Source organism: Mesoplodon mirus (genome assembly GCF_964341445.2).
Source record: "Mesoplodon mirus genome assembly, chromosome: 5".
NCBI lineage: Eukaryota > Metazoa > Chordata > Mammalia > Artiodactyla > Ziphiidae > Mesoplodon > Mesoplodon mirus.
In genome coordinates, this window is record NC_138980.1 from 127,739,391 (window position 1) to 127,760,743 (window position 21,353).

General features: G+C 45.5%; 1 protein-coding gene across 4 annotated transcripts in view; it reads right to left on the reverse strand.

The window, feature by feature from the left end:
- MAP1B (microtubule associated protein 1B) overlaps positions 1-21,353 on the reverse strand; it is a 96,191-nt gene that overhangs the window by 35,122 nt on the left and 39,716 nt on the right. The window lies entirely within an intron of this gene.

Below are 21,353 nucleotides of genomic sequence, written 5' to 3' on the forward strand. Positions count from 1 at the left end.
TCAGGGAGGCATCAGCATATTTTAAGTGATGCTCTTGGAGAAAGCCTTTTGCTGAGAACAGTGTTGGGAAATGCCACTATTTAAAGGGTGGGCAAAAGCAGGAAAGAGCTGGTGAAGGTGAGGGAGAAAAACTCGAGAGAAGTGATGGTGCCACTGACTTCTCTGCTCACCTTCAGCCCCAGCCCCTGACGTGACCTATAACTGCAGTGCTGTCCTGATTTGCAAACTTAAACCACCTCCACATAGAGGAGAGTCGAGGCAGAATATTGCAAATACATTAAATAATCCAGTAATAACTGATACCTGCTTTACAAATTCAACCCAAAGCATACGCACTTTGACCTACATATCCACTGCCGTGATACTACGCTTAGCCCGTGGGCATGGCTTTATTTTCTGTCTGGGAGACATCTGCCTGGTGGAGGGAAAAGACTGTAGGTTGGCAGTTCTTGGGGTGTAATATTCCCCACAGTCACCTGAGAGACTTAATAAAATGCAGATTTGCACGGCCCACCCTCAGGCAGTCTGATTCAGGAGGCTTGGGTGGGGTCTGGGACTCTGCATTTCTGCAGTCTCAGTTCTGACGGTTCTGTGGTCCCTTCTTTGAGAAACAAGACAGTGTAGATGCTGAATGTGCTACTGCTCAATAACAGCATAATAAGTGATCTTATTTTAAATCATCCTCACATTGATTTTATGCATTACTACCCTAAGGTCTGAACAGACTCTAGAATTATTTCCCTTGGGAGCCAATGTGATCATTAAAGGCTCAGACGACTTTCCCCAGTAAGTATCGATTCTCAGAATCATCTGACAGTTTTATCTGGCATTTAATTTGCCATCAAACTTCTGCCATTGATCAAGTCCAGGGAAACGGTTGACCTTTCACCCTCATCTGTTACTGTTCAGAACCAAATCATCACACGATTCAACCTCAAAGCCAGCTGCCTTAAAAACAAAAATCAAATCAGTCCTTTTGGTATTGGCTATTGAAAAGGAAACAGAAAAAGAAAAACAGCTGACATAACATATATCACACGTACTAACTAATAAGTACTAATCCCCTGGTAGCTCTTAGCCATACACCAGGGAGAAACAGCAGGAGTTGAATTTTTCCCAGTAACATCCCGAGGGGGCAATGCTACCCGCAGTAGTAGCGTCAGGTTGAGGCACAGCAAACAGCTTGGTGATCTGCCAGGAAGGGACTTCTTGAGGTCAAGATCCTGACCTGGAAGTATGAGGCTCAAGGGACCTGATATCTGGCCTTAGCTGAAGTGGTGCTTCCACTGCCACTATCTGTAGTAAGTAATGAGAAGGTGGATACACAGTCTTGTGTCCCAGCTGCTATGAGTAAACCTGGTCGTATCTTTTAAGGTACCTGGCATAAAGCCTTAGCCCAACCCAAGGGAGCTGTCATTTTGTTGTTTGTGTTAGTTCTGTTTATTTATACACTGCCTCATTCAGAAGGGGGGGTCGGAAATGGCTGCTCCGCCCAGCATCTGTATATTTCTCCTTTACATGTGCCTGCGTTGTCCCGTCCTGGCCTGGTGCTTGGGCTTCCCAGAAAAGTACACCCAATTCTGATTGACCTGGGTCTTCCCTCTCCTAGGGCTGAAGGGTGATGCTCAGCACACCAGGGCCAGAGCCGTGATTCCTCTTTGCTTTCCTGTTCTTTGCCCTGAGTTACGTGCCCTGTCTGCTGACCCAGGATGTGAAGTTTCACTTAACAGCCTGGTCCTCAGCTTCTCTGACTCAGACGCTCTGCTCACATCTCATTGATTCTGGAGCACACTCTTTCCAATTGTAAAGGACTTTTCTTTAGAAAACTCGTGGCTCCTAGCCAGTCTTTCATGATTTCTGCTCACCTCGATCCCTTGCTGTGCTCTGACAAATGGCCCCAGCAGACTGACATCTTTGCTCACATGTTTTCCTCCTTAGTTTGCTCCTTTTCTTATTCTTTTTTTAAATATATTTATTTATTTGGTTGCACTGGGTCTTAGTTGCGGCAGGCGGGCTCCTTAGTTGTGGCTTGTGAACTCTTAGTTGCAGCACGCATGTGGGATCTAGTTCCCCGACCAGGGATCAAACCCAGGGCCCCTGCATTGTGAGTGTGTAGTTTTAACCACTGCGTCACCAGGGAAGTCCCCTCCTTTTCTTATTCTAAGTGAAGGAGAGGTAAGTGTCCCCCTGGCCACTCCCATGTTATCCTCTCTACTCTGTGTGTGTTGTTCCAACAGGCAGCAGCAGGAGAAAGATGTCAGGAGTTGTTTGTGTTCGTATTTTTCACCAGTGCACTGAATTTTGCCTCTGGTCGTTCAGCCACCCTCTTATGATTCCTTAAAGAATTAACATAGGGCATCATTAGGAAGATTCCATCTTGATTTTCTATTCGTCTACAAGGTCTTCACAAGGTCACCATCAGTGGGGTACCACTGTATGTCGCCAAACCACACTTGACCTTCTGCGGGAGACTGTAGCTGAATGACTACATCTGCAGACTTAGGAAAATTTAAGGTAGGAAACAAGGACTAAATTCAGGGCCATATAATTAATTAATATTTGCTTAGCAGAGATTGGTTTTTGACATGATTCAATCAAATCTGGCTAAGGGGCATTTTCAAGGCAGTGTTAAGTGTACTCTGAACCAACAGAGGTAGCTCTCCTGAAAAAAAGTCCAAACCCTGTGATGCAAAGTGATTCTAACAGATAGTCAGTCAGTCGAGCAAATTCTACCCTCTTCAATCATCTTTTAAGAAAGACTGAAATTCCAGTTTAGAATAAGTTCAAAGAGGAAGGTAGGTAGATTGGGGACTTCGGGAAAACTTGCTTTTAAGAGAATCTCCAGATTTTAATTTCGGTGAGAAGTAACAGGTTCTCATAAGAAAATTAGCATGCGTAAAATCACTTTCTACATTCCTATCTTGTATCATTCTTTATTGGTTAATTTTTATGTATTTATACACATGGAATATATGCACTTTCCATGTGTATGCTAAGCAAAGTTCTTAGAATGCATTACTCTTTGTCCTTTCACAGATAAGAGTGTGAGTTGAGAGTATGTTTTGTCCCAAGTAAAAAATGCCGACAGGTAAGCCGGCTCTCAAGAACAGACAGAATCAGGCTCCCCAGAGCGTCCTCTGCTGGAGCCCTGGGGTATAATTGAAAGAAAGAACATCAAATTCTGCTCCAGAAAACGGCACACTGAACACCTGCCCATTTATTTTGGAGTAGAGGCTGTCACTGGAGAAGCTAGAAAGGTGAGCCGGGTACACGAAGGTTGTAACAGGTACCACTGACTCGATTTGGTGAGGCTGGAGCACAGGTCAGAGCCTGGAGTGTGCTGGTCACGACCAGGGGCTGCACAAGTGCGCTAGAAGGTTCCTGGCTCTTCCCAATCCGGGTTTTGGAATCTTCAGCACGAGGTTCTCCTATACAGAGAACCAAGCACCAGGGGGTTTGCTGCAGCCCGGACAGTTATTCTGCAAATCACACTTTAGAAAAGGGACCACTGTTCATCCTGCCTCCAGGCAAATCCAATACCATCCTCCCTTTAAAGCCTTAACTTTTTTCCCTGAAGAGGTTCCAGGACCTGCTGGATGTCTTCCCTCTTTCAGAGAAACGCTTCTGGATCAGGGTCTGGATGTGGTTCTGGAGGCAACTTCCTAACTGAAATTGGACCAGAATACCAGCCCCAAAGAGCATTCTCCTTCTCTCACAACTTTAGGCTTCACAAAAGGAATCTGCCCTCAGACAACCAGGACTTGGGGGAAAATGGGCCAGAAGAGGATTTCTGTATATAAAATAGAGGCCTCCCCACACTGGCACTTGACTATGTATCCAGTATCTTTTGTGCAGTGTGGCTAAATGTTTAATCCTGGGACAAAAAGCCTTATAGGAAGTTTAAAATATCTGAAAAAGATGCTTAAATTTATGCCACTTTTTGCTTACAACTCTTAAAGGATATAATCTGATGCTTTGATGTGTTTTCTATACTGTTGCGGAAAATATCTACATTGTCTTGCTATCAGACCAATCAAATTCATTATGAAATTTCCTACATGCCTCCAAAACTGCTTTAAAAAATAAATTACATCTTTTTTTAATGATAAAAAAAGTAAGGGTTATTGGGGTGAAGACAAGACGTTCACTTATCAATACTACGACCCTTGGGATTTTGATGCCACTGATGAAGAAAATATATTTCTCTTCCCTAGCCCATTTTTTTCAATATAAAATGTCTGTGCACTCTGATAAGCTTCATTAGAAAAACCATTATTTTAATATGTTGGTCTATTTTTACTTGATTTAAAGAATGACAGTCATCCAAGGGTATCTAATGGGACACTAGGGTTACATGGTTTGACATGTTAAAAACAAGTTACTGAGAGAGTCTTTCCTATTAATGGATAATTATTTAAGTGGGCTCAGTTGCATGCCCTCCTCAGTTCTGCATTTCTGGCTTGGCCAGAAAAGTCGCAGAGAGAGAACCAGCTCGTGCTTTCTTATTAACATTTACTGGAAGCTGTGAGAACTATTCTGGAGTTTCATCTTGCTACCTCTGTATTCACTCCATTGTTTAAAAACATCCAACTAACAAAGTTCGGGCTAGGAAACCAGACCCTTCTGCTTACTTATTCTCCATAAGGTTGCGTGGGAGAGGGAGGTGCTCACAGAGCAGAATGCTAAGCCATTCTGTAAATCCACATCCCCCGTTTCCCTTTGTTCCTCCTCCCTTTTTTGTAGCGTCTACATTTGGGCATTTCTGCGCTGCCTCTTTGGTTTCAAAGCTTTCCAGCGGAGCGTTTCCAGTGGAAAAAATAAAGGAAATATAGCAATTAGCATACATTATGTGACTGTGCTAAACCAGCACACTCACAAACACGTCTGGGTGACAGGCAAGTCGGCCCTGTTTTGTCTTGTTTCCTGCCCAGCGCACAGCCTGCCATTTGCCAACCAGAGATGCCCGCCCCATCCCCTCCTCCGCTCCCAGCTTTCCCAGCCACTGCACAGCCCAGCCAGCCTAACTGGCTTGAAGTATTTAATGAGTTTCTAATTCAGTTTTGGCTCTGGAAGCCGGCCAGCTGCTGGTGCCTGGGGCTTGTATTTCTCTTTCCACATTATCAGAGGAGAGTCCCAGAGACAAATTGTGGCACTGTTGGACTTCCAAGGCCTCACGTTATCACAAGGGCTTGCTGGCTGCAGACAATAAAGGAGCTAAAGGCAGTCACCCACCCCAGAGAGCCGAGGGGAAGATGAGGGAGACACCTCTGGGTGCCTGGAAGCGATTTCTAGGGAGTGAATACTGCTTTTATCACTGGGTCCTAGTCCAGCAGATGAGAGCAAAAAACCAGACCACACTGAACGCCCTTTGGGCCAAAACCACATGCTTTTTACACACAGGTGTCCATCATATGGCAGCACCCTGGAATACTCTCCACCACAATTCCAGTGGTCAGTTCTCTCCTCTCAGACGCAGGAAATGGGTCCCCGAGCTGCCCTTGCCCCCTGGCCTCTCATGTGGATCACAAAACAGCAGTACTGCTCAGAGGCGAGGCTCTGTGTGAGCCACAGAAGCCACAGGGCTCTGGGAGGAAATGCTGAGAAGACGTTCTGAGACTTAAAAGTGCTGGGACACACCTCATAAATTATGCAGTTTTTACATCAGAGTCACACAAACCATAGCTAGGATGCTTCAACCTGTTCTACCCGGTCTTTCTGGGTTTTTACATATGTTGCTCCCTTTGTCTAGAAGACTGGTCCCCTCCTATTTACTTGGCTGCTTCCTATGCTCCTTCAGGTCTCAGAGGCATATCACCACCTCTGGGGAGTCTTCCCTTAAGGGCCCAGCCCCAGAGCAGCTGGGGCTCACTCCCACGATCATAAACATCACTCTCAGCTTCCCCACATGGTCAGAAATCAGGTTTCAAGATGGAATCCGGTGCTTTCTTACAGGTAGGTGCTCGGCATTTATATATTATTCATCAGTGGGATGACAGCGTGAAAAAAAGGCCTCCTTGATGGAAATCGTAGTTCAAGGCTTTGAAAAGAGTATAGTACTATTAATTGAATAATGGATGCCAAATCATTAAAAAGAGACTTTGCAAATGAGGCAGACAGGGATAGATATTGATTCAGACTATGAGTTATCCTCAGATATGTTTAAATAGCTGCATAAAGGTATCCCACATAAGCTGATTCTACCTATTCATGAATACCCGAGAAGAAGTTGTTAAACAGGTACCTGATAGAATCTAGTCATTAAATAAAGGACTTTATTTTACCTACAGATATGGGTTTTAGATCCAGCTAATAATTTCAAGCACTGTAGAGTCAAGGCACGTTCCCAGAGGCTGGCTGAAAGGGGGCTGAAAGCATGTTCCCAGAGCCTGGCTGAAAGTGAGGCCCGCACTGTAGAGGCGGTGTGAAACCAGGAGCTGAAGGTCCAGCTGTCAGCAGTTCTAGCCTGGGGGCTCCTGGTCCTGGCTGACCACCGGGAGCACGGGAGGTGCTTGTGAAAATTACACATGGCTGCCCCCTGTCTAGACCTACTGAGCCAGAATCTTAGAGCCAGGGTTGAAACCTGTGATTTAAAAGCACTGGGTGATGATTCTGATCACCAAGCAGATTTGGGAAGCTCTGTTCTACAGTCTGTTCTGGTGCTGGGGGGAGGGCTGACCTCTCCAGAAGCTCCTCTAGGGGCCCCTTGAAATCCTAAGTTCCAGTGATTTATAACCACATGTGACACTGTAAAAAGCAACTCCTCTGGGAAAGTTCTCCTCTTATCAATGTATCAAGATAGTCATCTCTAGGATTTGAAACAGGAGATAATCTAAGGGGCTTTCACAAGTTAGAAAACAGGAAAAGAAAGAGGTGGCACGCTAGAATGAAAGAAAAAGACCTCCGGCCAGGAGGAAGCCAGGAGAGCGAAGAGTCAAAGAAGTCTGGAAGGAGCTAGAAGCCAATGTGAGAACAAGAACAAATGACTGGGCAGAGGCCGTGTTTTACTTCATGATTGGGTATAATTCGATTCACCAAATCCTGACAGAGTGCTGAACCTGGCACGACCCTAGAACTGTGGGGTAGTGGTCAGCAAAAAGAGCAGGATGGCCCCTGCCTTCTGGGCACACACTCTGACCCAGGAGAGGGAAGTACTCAAGGGAGTAACTGGAGACGTTAGGAAGGCTTCCGTACTAAGACGGCATCTAGATGGGAGTTAGAAGATGGTGGGGAAATGAAGCAAGAGGTGTACAGCCGGGAGCCCCAAGCCCTAGAAATAAGCCATCAGGGATGAGGAGATCCAGTCCAACTAGAAGGCCTACAGTCAGTAATCCAGGTTTGTAGAAATGTGAATTTGGATGGATCTATTCCAAACCCCTGTCTTACAGATACAGACATGAAGGTTCAGAAAGGCTAAGTGACTTGTCCAGAGTCACACAGCAAGAGAATGTGAGAGCCAGGAGTCAAGCGTGGGTATCCCGACAGCCAAGCTTTTTCCTCTCCTGGAAGGACCACTGCCAAGGCTGAGGATGCTCCCAAAGAGCTTCGTGATCCCACGGCTCTGGGATCTAGATGCCTCCCTCCTGCACCTGCACTCTATCCCACAGCAAACGGAAGCATCCTGTTAAGTGACAGAAAAGGTATCTGATTCTCAGTCTAGATATTGCTCAGATTCCTTAGTGGAAGCCAAAGTGGACTGCGAGAGAAGCAAGTGAAGCTCTGTTCTTAGGTTACCTATTTGGATCAGTGATGGCAAAAACATCGAACCTCATCCACTTAGGCTAAAACGGTTGGTCACACATCCTCTCTTCTTTTAGAAAAATAACAAACTGGAAAACATAACTATCTTATTTACAAAACAATATAGTGTGGAGGCAGGGAACTCTATCACAGAATGTCCAGTAAGTCTCCTCTCCTCAGGCTCCTTTTTTCCTGTCTTCGGAGACCCCTCGTGGCAAACTCTGGAGGATGGATGAAATAAAAATCCTCATACCCTGGCACAGGAAGGCTTCAAGCCGGGTGGCGTAATCACCTCCGAGCAACACTCACTGTGCTGTAATTAGTATTTCTCCCCGTGCGCATTCATAAAATGGAAAGATCTCAGAATGAAGTAGGAAGTGTTTTTTAATGATAATGATTTTATATTTACGAAGTCCCCACTGTGTTGGGTCCCTCACGATGCACATAAACAAAATCTTTGGGCTCCACCGAAGCGACAACAGCTAAGGAGGGAAAATCATGTGATCATCCTTATATTTCTTTAGAAATATTTCGTTATCACGACCATAAGGTAACATAGGTAACCACAGTGGGTAAGGAAAGAGCTATCACCTTTTGTTTTTTTATTAACTTTCTTTTTAAAAGAATGTTTTCCTTTTCCTTAGAGCCATTTTATTTTCATCTCTCCTCCAAGGAGTAAGATAAAAGTGGAGCAAAAGAAGATGCTTTCCCCATCATGTCCTGAACCTCACATCAAAGATTTTTCAAGGTAATCGCTTTGAAAAGATCTCAGAGGAAATGAAAAGGTCTTTAAAATGGTCCTATCGACAATGACTTTCATAGGAGAAAAGAAACTTCTGCCTCTGTTCTTGGTTCTTCCCTTTCTTTCCAGCTCAGACACTCCTCTTATCCATCATACCAGTTTTATCCCCACAGGCCACATCCCTGATCACAGACTGTTAGGTCTTCAGCACCACAGAAAGTCCACTGCCTTTCACCTTGGATGGAGTAATGCTGCCTACAGCGCTGTCTCAGACCTGAAGGCCCATAAGGTCTCTGAACTGCTGTCAATTCTGGTTCTTTTCACACCTGCCTTTTCACCACACCATCAACAGAGCCAGGTGTGACTTGAGGGTGCAGAAAACCCCAGAAGTACGTAAGAAGGGCAGAGGAAGCCAGGAACATCCCCAACTGCGGCCACCGCCACTTTCCCAGTCCGTCCATCGGCCGGGCTACGGGCTGTTATGGGGTAAGAGGCCCTTTCAGTTGAAAAGAATCTCGGAGAGGGAAGCATTTCAGCTCCTTCATCCCTTCACTGTAGCACCAGTGCGGGCACTAATTCAGGGATTTCTCACAAGGCTTCCGGATGTTGCCCATAGCACCTGTCTCCGGGAACAAGACTAGCCCTGTGCACGCGGCGTAAGATAATACAGTCCAGAAGAAGGTGACTGCCTGAGAAGGCTACTGAATTGATGTAAAAAAAAAAAAAAAGCACCATGGAACAACCAGCCACAGGGACATTTATGAACCCTTCTCACCAGAAGAGATTGCCAAAAAAGGGGTTTATTTCTAAACAGTGTAATCATCAGCCAGTCTATTCCCAGCCCACATCCATTTCCTAGACAATAGTCATGGCTGCTGAAATAACGTCAGCTATTTCTAGTCAGGCAAAATAAATATAGGCTCAAAGAAAAGTATAACTTGTAGTAAAAGACCTAACACTATTGATCCTGATTAAAGATGTTATTCTCCTTTCAGAGTCTTTTCAAGTGGCTGCAGGAGGTCTTTTTGCTTAGGGTGGGGTTTAGTTCCAACTCAGCCCCCTTTTCCTCTGTCCCTAAAGCACAATAACATCTTCTTTTCCCCTGCTCCCCCAACCTCCTTTGTGCTCAAAGTGAAAATGGAAATACAAGGAAGAGAAAAGAATCGGTTAAAACCTTCCCTTGCTCAGTTCAAAAACATATTTTTGCCCTTCTCCACAAAAACTGAAATAGTCCTCACATTTTGGCTCGAGAAGAAACCACAGAAAGGTAAGGAAGCAGAAAAGAAGCAAGTTGGGTGTGATTCTGATGGAGCCCCGCCCTCTACCAGATGAAAAGCATGATTTCCTGTGGACAGAGGCAGTGTGTGCACCATTTCTCAAGTTAAACAACCATGAGGAAGGCCTGGATCTCACACTATTCGTGAAACATTGTTCCCCTGAAAATTGGACTCATACTCAGATGTGAATTTGGTACGCAACTCTAGTTCCTGTAGGGCCCCTGAAATCTCTGTTGAATCTTTATAAATGTTCCTTTCTTCATGTCCATCATTCAATGGCTAGAGGGCACCCTCAAAAATCCACCAATGCCAACTTTTAGTGAACATTAAGAGAGTCTAGAAGGCACTTCCTCCTCCAGGGCATAAACTAAATCACTGGTATAATGATGTTTATCAACAACACAATATGTCAGCTTAAACCACATAATTTCACATACACAGCCAAGCTAGAAGATGGCCTATTGTTAATTACTTACCAGCCCTTAGGAAGTAAGCACCTAGCAATATTCTTCACTGTGTTAACCTAGCCTGTCTGCCTATTCAGGAGCTTCCAGACATTGGATATTTTTGCCCCTTCAAAAGACTCAGAGAGGGCTTCCCTGGTGGCGCAGTGGTTGAGAGTCCGCCTGCCGATGCAGGGGACACGGGTTCGTGCCCCGGTCCGGGAAGATCCCACATGCCATGGAGCGGCTGGGCCCGTGAGCCATGGCCGCCGAGCCTGTGCGTCTGGAGCCTGTGCTCCGCAACGGGAGAGGCCACAACAGTGAGAGGCCCACGTACCGCAAAAAAACCAACCAACCAACCAAACAAACAAACAAACAAAAAAGACTCAGAGAGTTGTTGCTACTTTTAAGGATTCTTAAGAAATAAGTGCAAATGTAGGCATAATGGAGTAGTAATCTATTATTTTGACTAATTCCTAAACATCCTTCTTCAATGATGGATCACCTCTCTACAGCCTTTTATCAAAGACAGATTTTTCCCCCGTCTTGATTGTATAAGGCTCCTTCTCTCAATAGAGGCAGTGAAAGAAGCTGTAGAGAAAGCAAACCTGAGCTCAAATCCCAGCGCTGCAACTGGCTAGCTATGACGTTGGGCAGATTACTGAATCCCTCTGATCCTCAGGTTCCTCATTCCCATCATTAAATGGGAATAACAGGACCCACACCTCACAGGGCTGTAGTGAGGATTAAATGAGGTCTTGTTCCTTAGGAGCCTGGCATGTGGGTACTCACTAAATGGGCGTAGCTATAATTACTATCATAATTAGAGTCAGATATATTGCCCAAATATCTAACTTCCTGCATAAATGAACCCTTTCAATATCAAAATATAGACATTTGGGCTTCCCTGGTGGCGCAGTGGTTGAGAGTCCACCTGCCGATGCAGGGGACACGGGTTCGTGCCCCGGTCTGGGAGTATCCCACATGCTGCGGAGTGGCTGGGCCCGTGAGCCATGGCCGCTGAGCCTGCACGTCCGGAGCCTGTGCTCCGCAACGGGAGAGGCCACAACAGTGAGAGGCCCGCGTACCGCAAAAGAAAAAAAAATACATATATGTACATAGAGAGAGAGACATTCATATATAACCCCCCCCCCGGACCATCCCTGTGCGCCTCTCCAAGATGCCCTGTTTGTCTCTATTCAGTGTCCTCCACTCATCAGCTCTCACTCCTGAACTGCTCTGCCGTAAGAGTCCTAGAACAGGGACAGCACAGTGCTTTGTGCACCTCAATCTTACCTGCCACTTCCTTTATCATTTGCACTGAGCATGAGTTTTAGATCTCACCAAAATTCCAAGCTGCCATTGCTTTACCAATCAATACATCGGTGATCCTGTCCAAGTCATCCTAAAAACCACACAACTATAAAACAACACTGAAAAGTTCCCCCATTCAGCCACGTGACATTTCCCTTGTGTATCCGTTGCTGCTAGCGGGAAGGGAACCGGGTCACGCTTCCCAAACACCTCTCTTTCTTCTCTCCAATTGCTTTAGTCACCTAAATAGTGGTGCGAAATCAGGACAAGACTTAAAGTTCATTTCATTTTGAATCATTTTAGAGTTTCCCACTCTATCTTACTAATACATCTGATTATAAGGACTATAATATTATACAAATCAGATGAAAAGGAATAATAACTAGCATTTAGTAGGTGCTTTCTATGTGCAAGACATTTTTTAAAATAATTAATTATTTATTTATTTCTGGCTGCGTTAGGTCTTCATTGCTGCGGGCCGGCTTTCTCTAGTTGCAGCGAGCGGGGGCTACTCTTCGTTGCGGTGCGCGGGCTTCTCATTGCGGTGGCTTCTCTTGTTGCAGAGCACAGGCTCTAGGCGCGTGGGCTTCGGTAGCTGTGGCTCACGGGCTTCAGTAGTTGTGACTCGCGGGCTCTAGAGCGCAGGGTCAGTACTCGTGGCGTACGGGCTGAGTTGCTCCGCGGCATGTGGGATCTTCCCGGACCCGAGCTAGAACCTGTGTCCCCTGCACTGGCAGGCGGATTCTTAACCACTGCGCCACCAGGGATGCCCTGGGCAAGGCACTGTTGAAAGTGCCCTGCATGCATTATTTCCTTTACCACTGTCATTTCCCATAGTCCAGAGCAATTACTAGAAGGCTTGGACTTTGCTTCTCCAGCCATGATCCATTAGGGGATGGCCTTGAATCGTATCAGGCAGGTACGGGCTCTCTAGTCATTTTTTCCACTTTGAGGGAATGAGATCAATGATTCCTTTTAGGTTTTGCTGCCCCCTTACTCCTAGACCCTCCCCCCTTCCCTGTAATTGAAGCTGTCCTCCCCAGTCAGTCCCCTGGGAGGGCGTGGGATCCCATATCCAGCTTGTCCCTTGCCTCCCACTGTCTTCAGCCCACAGCTGCAGCTGTGAACCTGTGTTTTGCTACTATCTGCATTTCAAATACGTTACGAAAAAGCAAGAAATTAAATAACAAATTGGAGATTTGTGTTTAAAACAACGATAACAAAGGTCTTTGATTAACCCACAGTACCACAGAAAAGAGACTCATTATTACCACTGATGGTCCTTGATACACATACAGGGCCTCTCAGCTGATTGTCTCAGGATTTTTATAAACATCACCCTCTCAATCCAGAGTGAAAAATCACGTCTTTGGGTAGGAAAACTAGGTCAAGACAGATATAAAAGAAATTTACTCTTTGCATACAGTTACAACTGAAGGCAGTCAATCCTTCATACATCTGTTCAAAGCACATTTACTAAGCACTGACCAAGCGCTGGTCACGGGCCCCCAGCCAGTTAGGGTGGATGTGGGAGCTTACGATCCACTGCCCGGTACAAATAAGCCTACAGCAAAGTGATTAGGAGCCAGGAAGGCGGAAGGTCTGCTCCGTGAGATGCCGCTGCCTCTCCGCTCTGACTCACACGGTCTCCCTGGCCTCAGTTTCCTCATCTGTAAAGTGGGAACAGGTGGGGAGGGAGTTTGTACTGGCTTCCCTAGAGAGTCTCTTTCTGCTCTGACACTCCAGAGGAACTCGGGTACTTTGGTCTTGCTCTGCGTTCCTGTGTATGTCAGAAAAAAACAGTTTCCCACATTGTGCATGGAAAAGTACGGCAACAGGAGCTGGAACCAGAAGAACCATAAAGTCCCTAAATCTCACTAGGTCCTAGTTTCCTGGTATACAATATGGGAACAATGACAATTCTTATCTACAGGGTTGTTCCAAAATTTAAAAGAGGTAACATGAGAACTGCGTTGGAAGGCACTGTACATATACGAGTTATCACTCACATCCCTGAAATGTAACAATCTTCAGGATCAGGAATCGATAGCTTATCTCTCTACTGTGCTTAAGCATCTCTGTCATATTATACGCTTATACCACTCAATTGGTACACAGTGGCTCTTACTATGTGGCCATGCTATACTCCATGATCAGGTGACCTTCTGTTTGTAAGATGAGATTTTTTAAAATTTCCTGCCTTCATCTACTGTCTCCTTGGTCCATAAGTAAATGTTTGCTTAGCCAGACAGCTTTCTGTTTTGTGTCCTAAACTGAGTGCTTATCCCCAGAGGGGGCTTAAGAAACCCCATACAGAAGAAAGCTAGGCTGAGGAGCAGAAAGGGGTGGGTTTCGTGGGCAAGGCCCCCACCTCCCCTGCTGTTTTCACGCAGCCTGGAGTAGCAAGCATGATGGCACAGGAATGCCATAAAGAAAATGCGGTGTTTCAGAAGCAGAGGGAGTGAAAATCGGGGGGCGGAGGTAGAGGGGTGAGCCTGAGGGGCTAGATGTGTGTTCAACGTGAAAATCCTTCAACTACCTCTGCACCATTCTTATTGGATGTTCTACCAAAAGGCTACTCAAAAGTGAGGGGGAAACTGTCAAGAAACAAAGTGATTTAGGAAATGTTTCAAAAACGGCCATCATGGAAAAACAGACTTATAGTTACCAAAGGGGAAAGGGGTGGGGAGGGATAAACTAGGAATTTGGGATTAATAGACACACACTACTACATGTAAAATAGATAAACAACAAGGACCTACTGTATAGCACAGGGAACTATACTCAATATCTTGTAATAACCTATAATGGAAAAGAATCTGAAAAAGAAAAAGAATATATATATATATATATGTGTGTGTATATATATGTGCATAACTGAATCACTTTGCTGTACACCTGAAACACTGTAAATCAACTATACTTCAATAAATATACACACACACACACACACACACACACACACACACACACACACACACACGCGCTTTTAAAGAAAAGGCCACCATAGACCAGAGAACATTACTGCTCTTCCAAGTCTGCTGATGTCGGGAACACAGAACGGAGACCCTGAATGTGGCTGTGTGAGCCTGGAAATGATGGGATGGTTGTGCAATTCCTTGATGAGGGACATTACCCTTCACAGACTTAAACACTATTTTCATGGAATCCATAACATATTTTTTTTGTTGTTAGCACAACGACCAGAAACTTTCAAGGACAGGAATACACAAAACCACAACCTCTGTTTTCGAGCCATCACACTCTCACTAAATCGCATTCTCAATCACTGCTTTTGTTGAGTTAGTCCACAGCTCAAGAACCACCAATGGCTCCCAGTGCCCTCAGGATTAAATCCAAGCTCCTCAGCCTAGAATTGAAGCCCTTTCCCAAACTGGCGTTTTGCTATACTCTGGGTGGGAACAAGATGTACAAAACATGGAATTACCTCTCTTGAGGAGTTTAACAGTCTAGTCAGTGAGGCCAAATTTTTGTATAGAAAATATTTAGAAAATATATGCTAGTATATATTCAAGTGCCAGGCCAGTGAAGGGACACAGTGGGTAAGGACATGGATTCATCTCCAATTCACCACACTGCTCAGCCCTCTATTTCTGGAAAAACACCTAATCTGTTGTCCAACCTGGAGTCTAGTATAATCTAGGCTTTGGAGCACGCTGATGACATTCAAAACTTTGCAGTGCGCCTGGATTTGTCAGGGCAAAATTTCCCCAGATAAAAGATTCCCTGTTTAGGGCCTCCCTGGTGGCGCAGTGGTTGAGAGTCCGCCTGCCGATGCAGGGGATACGGGTTCGTGCCCCGGTCTGGGAGGATCCCATATGCCGCGGAGCGGCTGGGCCCGTGAGCCATGGCCGCTGGGCCTGCGCATCCGGAGCCTGTGCTCCGCAACGGGAGAGGCCACAACAGTGAGAGGCCCGCATACCGCAAAAAGAAGAAAAAAAAAAAAAAAAAAAAAAAGATTCCCTGTTTAGAAGACACTCTCAAGATGAGCAGAGATAGACAGGAGCTGTTAGGATGCCTGTTTACAGTGCGAGGAGGCATGCACAAAGGGAAGCAATGAGGAAGCCCGGTCCTGCTGGGATCCAGGGCCCCTGGAGAACAGAGGCCCCCATGAACAAGCAGCAGCTCCTCAGTCCCCCAAGCCTGGGCTCAGAGAGTGGTACAGTCGCTCGCCTGGAGGCCTGTGCTACATTCACCCTTCTGTCTGCTAGGGGCCCTGTGCTTATTTATTCAGGAAACCCTGGCTGGCAAAGCTCACGAGCTCCACCGGACAGGATGCTGGGCACAGCTGAAGCCACAAGGCTCACCGCTCCCCCAGGTCCCTCTGACTCTCGCCTGCCCGTGGCCATCTGGATCGGCCAAATTAACTATAAGTTGTCAAACCTCCCTTCATGTTGTAGAGACACCACCTCTATGTCTGTTTACAAATAGATAAAGTTGTTAACAGCAAACTGGAACGGGACCAAAAACATTCAACTGATCCAAAAATATGTCAGCCTAACATACACTTGGAAGAAAGTCACTCAGTCTGTGTGGCATTACACGTGGGCCCTAAGCAGGGCCATCCCTGTTCCTTGGCCCCAAATCCTGTCCCCTCTGCTCATGAGAACACTCCATGTACATAACGTTCCTAGAGAACCTGACGGCCTCACACCCACTGCGACAGATACCACAGGGCGAGCGAGGAAGAGGAGACAAGTAATAAAGACAATCAATCCCCCAGTGGAAATATAAGCAAAATAATAATTCTATACCACTATACTTGTTTTGGTTTTGCTTTTGTTCAATATATGAGAAATTTCCAGCGTGTTTTAATCAGGAACTGGTCCCTAACTATAGTTCCAACCTGCAGGGTTTAGTCAGAATTTGTGTTTTGAATGTCATCTAAGGAAAAGAGATTAAAAAAAAAAAAAATAGACAACGTAAAAGCACCAGCACAGGCTTTGGGAGCGAGTCTGTGCAGCATGCTGCCCACAGGGTCCCACAGCTGAGAGCTGGAGATGTTCTGGGCATTTCCATTCTCATGTGCTGTTCAAAGTCAACCTGTGGTCTCTAAACCCAGGGTAAGGGATGCCCTCTCTCTCCTTGTTTCATGACCCACAGGAGGAAACCCAGGGAAAGGAAAGGGGAAAGTAAACTGATTCCGACATCTTCAGGGGGTTATATTCCTAACTGCCTATCTTATTCATCCCCCACTGCCCAAAGCCACACACCACCCGCTATGTGTGGTCCCACCCGGATTCAATTCCAACCCACCCTTATAAATCACCACCACACCAGCTTTAAGGCCTCAGTTCTGCCTGTCTTCACTTCATTTTTGAGTGCGACTATAATGGAAGATTGGTACCCACAGAAAAAATGGCAAAATACTATTGCTTCTACCAAATATTTCCTGACTTGAGCCAATTAAAAGACCTCATACCTTCAAAAGATCAAGTGAAGTGCTTCTCGTCAAGTCAACTGCGGCCCCTGCCTATTTGTGAAACAGCTTCCAGGGGGAATGATGTGTGCCCGGCCCCTCCCTCCTGTGAGAACTCGGACGCTGAGAGCAAAGCCGGTTGCCATGCAACAAGGGTGACCTGTGGCCTCGCATGTGCTGGTGGCATGCAAAGAAAGACAAACCTATGCAAAAAGGTTCCGCAAATACAAGGTAACTGAGCGAACACCCGTCTATCATCTGGTCAGACTCTACAGAGCCGGACGCCAGACACAGCCACGGTGCGATTTCCCGACTGACTTTTGTTTTCTTATGCTCACTCCAGGGACCCTGGACAGGCTTTCTTCTCAGACTTCAGATGGTCTGGGTTTCCCTGTGGCTCTGCTGGGGGAACCACGTTGCTGTTTCCCGTTACAGATACGATAATCTTCAACAGGTAGAATAATCTACATACACACCTGCTAGAATGCTGTTCTGATTTGTACCTTTAAGAAGAACCACCCTCTAAATGCACTATGGAATTCTTCCTTGGATCCTTGAACAATAAAAGGACATTAATGGGAAAAACTGGGGAAATTCTAATAAAATCTGTAGTTTCTTTACTAGCACTCTACCAATGTTAATTCCTTAGTTTTGATAAAGGTACCATGGTTATAGAACTCGTTAATATTAGGAGAAGCTGGGTAAAGGATCTAGAGGAACTCTCTGTACTACTTTTGCATAAATCCAGAATTATTCAAATGTCTGTATATCTAAAATTTTTCTATAAACCTAAAATTATTCAAAAATAAAAGAAATGTCAAAAGTGATTAAAAATATGCTCAGTCCACACACAGGGGTTATTACCTACCCAAAAAACAAGGGAGGGAGCTGTGACAACCACGGAGGGATAGAACCAGGACCCTGGGGTCAGGCCAGCTTGGCACTGCCGCCTTAGGAGGCCACCTACACCAACAGCAAGACCACGCCCTTTTCAGTCTCACAGAGATGGATTTTCTAACACCTGTAACAAATTTTGGAAGTAAAGGCAATGTCCCACTGTGGACAGTTTGGATGCCATAAATGAAGCAGCAGCTAGCGTTCACCTATACTCACCTTCCCCAGAAACAATCATTATTGTTCATCTTTCAGTGTATTTCCTTTCATTTCTACACGCACATTTTTTACATAGTTGAAGGCATATTGGAAACACCGTTCTGCGGTCCTGCTTTTTTTTTTTTTTTTTTGCGGTACGCGGGCCTCTCACTGCTGTGGCCTCTCCCATTGCGGAGCACAGGCTCCGGACGCGCAGGCTCAGCGGCCATGGCTCACGGGCCCAGCCGCTCCGCAGCATGTGGGATCTTCCCGGACCGGGGCACGAACCCGTGTCCCCTGCATCGGCAGGCGGACCACTGCGCCACCAGGGAAGCCCCCTGCTTTCTTCACTTAATGTTCTTTCATAATTGACTTCCCGACATGAACCCAAAGCTTTGCAAACACAGGTTTAATGGCTGCCCACAAACTCCACTGGGCAACAGCTCTGCAGTTCACCCTAACCAGATACCCACTGCATCAGGGTGCATCCAAGTTGTGCCCACTCGGTTAATACACCACAGGGATGGCTTAAGAAAAAAAAAAAAACAGTCCTGTATCCAGTTCTCTCTGGGGTTAAGTTACTCCTCAAGGGTAAATGAGGCACAACAGGTTGTTCCAGAATGTTTGGGTCCATTTTGGCTTTGTGGTCAGTTAATGATGCTTAGAATAAAATGCCAGTGACCACCAGAGAAAATTTCAGCCTATAAGAAAAGAGAATGCAAGTACCCTGAGTTACATAGGTATAAAATCTTAAATGGATTCTGAATCAGAAATTAGTGAATAATAAAATAAAAATAGCAGACATCAAGACCTAGAAAACCATGGTGCTGTTTTAAATGAGCCAGTCTGCTTGTGTTGCACACTAAGTCAACACACTCATTTTTGTAAAAACCTAAATGGGAATAAATATCAGCCCGATATTAAGAAATGAGTGAAAACCTACGTATGTAAAGATGCAGAAATGGCCTACGCCTAGCTCCTAGTGGAGAAAATGGGATCCCATGTGATACACCCACTCACACACACACACACACACACACACACAGAGCCAAATCCGAAAACAAACTTAATCCTGCCAAGATTTCTCTCCCCATGGTGCACTCAAGTGGCTACATCAATATTCAGGAAAAAACAAAAAAACAAAAACCCAAACATACACAGAGAAGTTGGCTTTGAGGAATAAATTTCAATTCTTATTTTTGAATTTCATTTATCCTACTTTCTCCCTTCTGGGTATAGGGTATATGTAAGAGAAAACCTTCCTTTTGTTCCCCACCTCCTGCCCCTACCTCCACCCCATTTTCTGTTCCAACCCACTTGCCTCCATGCTTCTAAATAAAAGTTCAGAGGAGTGACAGAAGAAGACAGAGGCGTCCCCACTGAGCAAACAAACTCTACCCAGAGGGCGTCCTGGGAGACATACAACAATCTGTTTAGAAAATCAAGTTCTCCAATCTTAGGAAGCTGGACCAGAGTCTTACTAATGAGCTAACAATCTTTTCAACAAAGGCAACAAATTACCAAACACTTCTTGTCAAATATAATGTTCATCAGATGTATGCTGAGAGTACACAGTGAAATAAATGTCTATTTTGAAAAAAGGGAAATAAGATTTTGCTCACCACCTCCCCTAACATGCTTGACTAGTACACTGCCCCAAAAGGGGATAAATCATTTGGTTAGAAATAGGAAATCTCTTCCTTGTTAGTTTGAAGGAACAGTGATGCTTAAGACCTCACGGATCTTAAAATGCTGAAGACCATGTCGCTTTCTGAACTCTAGAAAGAGCAGAAAACTGCTCTGATGAGCGCTGGAATCACGTGGTGAGCTTGTTCAAAATGCAGATTCCTGGATCCCACTCTTGGAGGCTCCAGTTCAGCAGCTCTGGGATGAGACTCAGGAATCTGTAGATTTATCACATGCACACCCCCGCCAAGGGAGTCTGATGAAAGCTTTAGCTAAGCTGGACTTTCTGCAATGAATCTGAAGAGAAGAATACTGAAACCTAGCAGGGTAACATCAAGGACGGGTGGCCAATTCCTTAGACGGTGCCAGCAAAGACCTCCCTGCATGAGCGCTCTTCTTTTGCACGCCTCCACTGGTCTCTAAGAACAGAGGGGCTGAGGGGGTGTGTCCTCTGAATCCCCAGGGGACTAGGACGAAAGAGGACTTTAAGAAGCCCTGTGCTGCCTCGGGGTGAAATGAAAAATTCCACAGAATAAAGCTTCAGAAGTGGCTTCACTAAGCTGGATATGTTCTTTGGTTCCAAGGAGCATTGCAAAAGAAGTGTTTCAGGAAATAAGTATTTTACGAAATAATTCCTATTTTTAAAGTCTTCATACTCCTCATAACTACCATAAAATTTATTTATAATTAATATGGATCATTTGCTATAAACTAGGTACCACCTTTGTAAGAAACTGTTCTTCTATTTAGGGAAACTTACCATTTCCCTAATTTGGGTGATTTTCTCTCCTCTGTACCCAAGAGACGTTTTGGAAACCACTGTCCTGAACACCACTTTGCAGAGACTCCTTTTCATTCTCACGTTAACTTTTCACTGGGGTCCGGTAAGAAAGCCTAGTTTTTCAGTCTATAAATCTGTCAGTGAAGACAGCAAACTGGCTCCTCCTCTGGTCCACTCTGTAGTCAGCAGGGTCTCCCAGGCAACAGCCACCAACCCTGGTCCATCCAAGAGTCACCAGTTTTCTCCCTTGACATCTCTCCCAAGTCCTCCCCTCCCAGCGGGCCACCCCAACTCCACCACGGATCGTCCGACTGCAGTGGGAGGAGAGGATGGGCAGACCTAGGAGGACACGTGAACACTGGCCAGTTCATCACTCAGCGGGGTGTCCTCTGTGGGCCTCACCCCAGGCTTTGGGTTTCCAGGGACTGAGCCTGCCTTTCCCTCCCAGACATCTCCTCCATCTCTTTTTTAATCACTAAAAGGGATCCTTACAGTAATTCCTCTAACGTGGACTATAAATAACCACTGAGCAAGTGATAAGGCACAGGTGTCCTTCAGGATGTTGGCCCAGTGACAAAAGACAGGCCTTTCTGGTACAGCCTTACTGAGAAAGTGGCCAGCAGTGTTGATTCTAGGCTTTGCTCTTTTTTTTTTTAAAAAGAGGATTTTGATAAAATATATTCTTCCATCAGCTGTGTATGAGAGTATCCTTTAGCATATCTCATTGCCAATCAGGCTCCGCTTTTTAAAAAGGTTTTAGGTGCCCCAGAAAGGGGTTGATGCTGCATCTCAAATGCACGTACTACCTGTGCTTGGAATCCATTTGCCCCAGACCTATAAG